This window comes from Biomphalaria glabrata, chromosome 5 (genome assembly GCF_947242115.1).
Source record: "Biomphalaria glabrata chromosome 5, xgBioGlab47.1, whole genome shotgun sequence".
Classification (NCBI taxonomy): Eukaryota; Metazoa; Mollusca; class Gastropoda; family Planorbidae; genus Biomphalaria; species Biomphalaria glabrata.
This window is the reverse complement of record NC_074715.1, coordinates 1,922,857-1,929,310: the sequence shown is the minus strand read 5'-3', so window position 1 is coordinate 1,929,310 and position 6,454 is coordinate 1,922,857. Positions and strand designations below refer to the sequence as shown.

The following is a 6,454-nucleotide window of genomic DNA, read 5'->3' as shown; positions in this document are numbered from 1 at the left end:
TGTGTGTGTGTGCAGTGTGTATGTGTGTGTGTGCAGTGTGTGTGTGTGCAGTGTGTGTGTGTGTGTGTGCGCAGTGTGTGTGTGCAGTGTGTGTGTGTGCAGTGTGTATGCGTGTATGCGTATATTTTATACATTGGTTTCATGGGGTTAGGATTTACAGGGCGTTAGTGCAGGGTTTGGGAAATAAATCACCCAATACCCAACTCAAAAGTTCTGGATCCACTCGTGGATTTAGATCTACATGATTTATATATCTAGTTAGGCTACCTATAAAAATTTTAATAGACATCTAGATTCTAGATATTATACTTTTATAATTTACTATAATCTGGATCTATGTATTATCGTATAATCTAGATAAAGACGATGTAAAATGTTCTTCGTTTCATGACTTTTAGGCCATTAATGTCCAATTCTCAAAATTGTCAACTCAAATCAAAGCTAATGCATCATTATATTTTAGTTAAATGGAAAAGTCAAATTACTTGACTTTAAATAGATGTAAATCTAGATTTAGGCTCTCTACAGATCTAAAGAGTAAATTATTATTTTACTAGATCTACATCTAGATCTAGATTCTTAATCGAAGTCTTTTATAAATAAAGAATATATATCTAGATCTAGAAACCTGTTTCTGCTTAGGTCACATCCTACACTATTACAGTAATTACTGCATTGAGCTAGCGTATTTACAAATGGCCGCCTGTTGCTATCCTGGCAACAAGCGGCCATTTGTTGCCAGATGGATTTTGTTGGTTACTGGTACAACAGTAAAACAAAAAATAAAATAAATATAACGGGTTATCTTCAGCTGCCTACTATAATATAAAGTTTTGATAATTAAGGGTTGTGTTATGAAAAAACTAAGTCTTAAAAGTAAAACGGGAAAGGTGGGGGTGGGGGGGGGGAGAAGTTAGCTAAGATGTCTATATTCCTATTTGTTTAATCAATATACAGTACTATTAAGTTTCACAGTACGGCTCTACATGGTGCTATTATTTCTATGTTTTATTTTTCTCTAACCCTATCAGTATTTATTTGGCGAAATTAAATATCAACTAAAACATTAACAAATCAACTAGGTTATCAACTTTTTTTTTTTGGGGGGGGGGGGGGGAATATTATTTTTGTCTTAATCCAGCGCACTGAATATGTATTGAAAAATCTGGCGAGGGTTCCCTAGAGACGTAAATATCGGAAATTACCGATATTAGATATAGTTTAGACCAGTGTTTCTCAAACATTTCGTCTGTTGGTACAGAAAAACAAAAAAAAAAAAAAATTGCGGGACACCAGGAAGAAGAAAAGTTGTTTTAGAATAAATTTAAAAAAAAGATTTGACCTGTTTTTAAGTATTACATTCAATGTGAACGGTGTGCCTGTTTTTGAGAGCAAATGCCATCTAATCGAGGCTCTAAAGTCGACGAACAAGCTCGCATTTCAGCGTCTACTGTAAGAAGTCTCTTTTTCTAGACTTGATTTCCGTCAGTGCTGAAATTCCAAACTAACAAAACTACGAAGATGCAAATGGAAGAATTATTTAGATTGCTTGAAATCGATTGCAGGATCCAAATCCAAAACACATCCACAGGCTTTTCTCGGAAAAAATTAATAACTGCATCGTTTTTTTTTAAATCAGTGAGCTGCGCTTCTTCTTCAATTTGTAAGATTTGTAGCTTTATTGTTTCCAAAATGGAGAGCTCACCTATCCATATTCATCACTTCCAACTGTTGGAAAGTAAGGCTGCAATGCTGACTGCAGGTGTATCAAAGAGTGAAGAATTTCGGGGGTGATTTCTTTATTTGAAACACATTCATTGTAAGTAGGAAAGCAGTCGAAGACACCTTTCGAGATCTTACTTTGCCACAAAGACAATTTTTCACCAAATGACTTTCAGTTTTGAGGATGCAGTGATGACGGTTTCCGATGCTCCTTGAAGACCTAAATTCAGTGAATTTAATTTGTCAAATAAATCAAAGAGAAATGTCACCTAAACCCACCAGATCTCATCATGAAAAGAAAATCTAAAGTTTTTTTTTTTCCAAAAATGAAATCAGCTCAGCCTTGAGTTGGACAACACGCTTTAACACTTTCCCCCTGGAGGGCCAACGAACGTTAGTGTGATACAGTTTTTCCAATGTAGTTTGAACAGCAAATTGTTTTCGTTCACCTGATTGAAAATATCTTCGCATTTGAAAGTGGAAAAGACGTAAGGCTTATTAAAAAAGAGAAGACTTGGTGGGGGGGGGGAATGCTTTAAAAATACGGAATCTGTGAAATATTTCTATTTAGGCTTTCTAATTACACTTCGGCCTTTTAGGGAAATATTGAATATAAAATACAAAGGTTTAATAGAAATCGTCCATTTTTTTTTAAGCAAATATAGGTCATCAGGCTGCGAATATATCAAACAAAGTTCTTAGTGAGCGTCTAGGAAGTTAAAGAAATCTGACTCCAAAAATTCATGCGGATCTGTACGACAGTTTAAGAGATCTCTTGATCAATCATTCAGTGGTATTTCGTTAATGTATAATAGATATGTAGACTTTTGTAAAATGTATGTAAAAGTGTTTTAAAAATATGTCATTCGTGATATTTTTTTAAAAAGCTTTATATGAACTGCTGCCTTTTGGGTCAGTAACGAAAATAAAATACAAAGGTTTGATAGAAAGCTATGTGGGTTTTTGCGAATAGCGATCTCAATGTTGCGATTGTGTCGAAAACCGTTTTCAGTGAGCTTCTTGGAGGTAAAAAGAACCTGTATACGAAATTTCATGCAGATAAGTACAACTGTTTAAGAGATCTCTTGATTAATGAATGAGTGGTACTTCACAAATATATAGTAGATATATTGAAGATGTAGATCTAAATTTTATAAAGACTGTAGTGTTCTAGATCTGTATAATAAAATAATCATCTTTTTGTTTTTGAAGAGTAACGTCTGTATTATATAAGATTTCTATTTTTAATGTTGCTGTTAATTTATTGATACGCTTTTAGTCAAGAATTCTTGCCTGATTTACTTTAGGTTGGTCTACTTTAATACAAGAAACCGACCAAAAACAAAAAAGTCACAAAAAATTAGGAAAAAATAAACTTGCACTTCAACATTGGAATTCCGTACTTCAGGAGTCGAGAGCGAGTTCGAATCTTGACTCGAGCAGAGTAACTATTTTCAACATTATTTTTTGTAAAGCTGCAGGGAAAAGAAATGCTGTCCGAAAATGATATATAATAGTTAGTGCAATAGATCTCCTTCCGTACACAAAGAGTTATGTAAATTTCGCCATAAAAAAAAGTCTTAGATATTTTTTAACGGCATCTCGTTGTCTGTCAACTATCAAGTTATGATTTAAAAAAACAAAACAAGAAAAACTATTAAAAAGCTGATGATTTCTCCCTTGTTAATGATAGTATTTAAAAAAAAATGAACTATAAATAGAAATCTCATAATCGGTAAAAGTTTTTTTTTTTTTTCTTTAAATCTCTCTTCTGACATATTATTTTAGTAATATTCCGCAAATGTCTCTTTATTGAAAATACATTATTTAGTTATCAAGCCAAAAGAAAAGCCAAATGATTCTTTGAAATTGTATTACTTTGGACAATAAAATACAAACAAAGAATGGTTTGACTAGTTCATACCCATTAGCGGGGGCTCATGCGCTCAGGGTGCCTCATGCGCTCCCAGACTCCACGGGCTTTTTGGGACTTGTCCCAGCACTCAAACCACTTTTTAATTTTTTTTTTTTTTTTTTGTATTATAGCCAGGGCTTGATGAAAGCTTACAGCCTGTTCAGTGGCTGGAATTTGCCCTCCGTGGTGGACCAAAGAGTCTGCAATTGTGTTGCCAGTCACACCTATGTGACTCGGTACCCACTGCATTATTACATAGCGTTCTTTAAAGAACTGAACATTAGACAAAAACAATACTATTTAAAAATGTCAAACTTTTAAATACCTTTTTTCCCTTTATTCATAAAACTACAAAAAAATCAAACAAAGCATTAGGGTTTATTAAAACAAATTTCTATAAATCAAATAAGAACATAAAACTAAAATGTTATTTAACCTTGATTCGGCCAATAATAGAATATGCATCCTCCGTTTGGGAACCCTCAACTCAAGAAAACATTAAGAAACTGAAACAGACACAAAATAGAGCAGTGAGATTCATAACAAACGAATATTCACATTTGACTAGAGTAACACCTTTAGAAAAATCACTAAAGTTAGAAAGCATTCAGGATAGAAGACTTAAAAGTAAAGTAGCAATTATACATAAAGCACTGAGCCATAATCTTCAAATACAAAAACAAAATTTAATAAAATACTTCGATAGACACAAAGATAAAGGCACATTCCTCATTCCATATGCTAGGACAAATGTGTATAAATGCTTCTTCTTCACTTGTGCATTAGAGCCAGGAAAACCAGTGACTTGGCAGAATTTAAGTCATTGGTTAATATGCATGACTGAATGCATGACGCGTAGGACGTAATCATCCTCATTTTTTGAAGTAACGTCTGTATCATATAAGATAAGATAAGTTATACAATTTTATTCATTCACCAATACAAGGAAGACATAGGGCCATGACTAGAATAAAATTACTTTATCTCTAAAGGAACACATGAAAAATTGACTAGCAGAAACAAATCGTAATCAATAATATTTTAAATGTACATTTATTACCTTTTACAGCTCTTATAATGATTCACTCTGTATCTTGACTTTTAAGATTGATATTTTGTTGCTTAAATACACCTTAAACTTTGACATGATTTAAAAAGAAATATAGAGCTGAAGCTCATCTGGAGTAGCGGTAATAATTGTTTATTAAAAGTAGAATCAAATGCAGATGCTTTAGATGCTTTGCAGTAATAGAACGTATAATAATACTTCTAATTCCTTACCACTAAAAACAACTTTAATGAAATTTCTCAACAACAGAATAATTCTGAGATTATTCAGAAGAACTATTATTAATACAAGTATCATCAAGACTTGATGTAGAAACATTAAAATTCTGTTTGTACCCTGCATAAACAGTATGATTAATACTATGTCCCAAAGATGAACGCATGTGCAATTCGGACCTGAAAAAAAATAGAGATATAATACTACAATTTATTAATAATACAAATATAAAGATTTAATATTTTTAAAAGATCACATTCAATAATTTTAAATTTACAAAAAGGTAGGCAAAATTACTTTTAAAAAAGGACATAATCTAAATAACTAGCTAACTAGAGAGATAGAATAATAATATGGCTTGTCTTCGACTAGTGAGGAAGAATTTTACGCAAGTGGCAGCGCCGCGTTGTCTATGGCTAAGGCAATCAGGTCACAAGGTTACTACCGGCTTGACGGTGTCGATAGTATTATGTAGTTATAATAATAAAATATTATATGTGCCTATTAAAAAATAAATGTGAATGAATTATCTTTATTTTTTTAATTTGTTGTTTTTTTTTTTGGTTTGTAAGGCTAAAAAATTGTAAGGTTTCCTATACATATATACGGGTCATAGGCCTATATTTATTTATTTTTGCTGAAACTATTTTTCCAAAGTATTATTTTTTTAAGGATACTATAATGAATCAAATTATTAATTTAATGTAATTACTTTCAATTAAACTAATCGTAATGGTTTACCGTGTATGTGCATCATATTCTTTATTTTATTATTAAATAAAACTTAATGGGTTTCCTTATAAGTGCAGATAATTATCTGAAATCCACGAGTTTTCAATACCAATAGCTAGATGTTTATGAAGAGTTGTATGTAGCCTAACATATGCTCGCCCCTCTTCCTTTCACATTCTGGACTTAAAACCAGACCATTGTGGAGTTACTGGCATTTTAACTAATATATAACTTTGTTTATATATTTAAAGCCGTATATGTGACATAGGCTAAGCTACACAATACAAACGCTCATTGCTGGTGATTGCTGCATTAATGTTAATACAATAATTCGAGGTTGGGCTTAAACCAAATTGGTTAAATGAATATAGAGATGAAAGGTAGACCTATACTAGTAGATGTAAGGATATTTCTGATTCAATTTTCTAAGCGACGATGCGATGTTCACTGTTGAATAGCTTGATAATGAACTGTCCAAACTAAAATGTGGACATGTGACTTAAGACAAATCAAACCAATCATGCAAATCTGTGGTGGGCTATCTAGATTCGTTTGATTAGACAAATTAAGGGGAGGTATTCCCAGAGAAAATTCGAGGCTTAGGTCTAGGATATCAATTTTAAAATAATAACATAATTAAGTAGAGCAAATCATTTTTCATTACATTACAATCATTTTATTGCTTAAATCTGTGTCTAAAACATGTTTTATGCTGTTTTTTGAGAGCCTATGAGACAAAAGTTTTATGGGCCTAAATTACCAAAAGCCTAAAAATATACAAAATACATATTTTTGTTTAC

At 32.2% G+C, this 6,454-nt stretch overlaps 1 protein-coding gene across 1 annotated transcript in view; it reads right to left on the bottom strand.

Annotated features, from left to right (window-relative positions):
- Positions 1-3,960: 3,960 nt before the first annotated feature.
- LOC106064037 (uncharacterized) overlaps positions 3,961-6,454 on the bottom strand; it is a 23,267-nt gene continuing 20,773 nt past the window's right edge. Inside the window, exon 9 of the mRNA XM_056028525.1 lies at positions 3,961-5,101. The gene's annotated coding sequence lies outside the window, so the exon portion shown is untranslated. The remainder of the gene's footprint in view (positions 5,102-6,454) is intronic.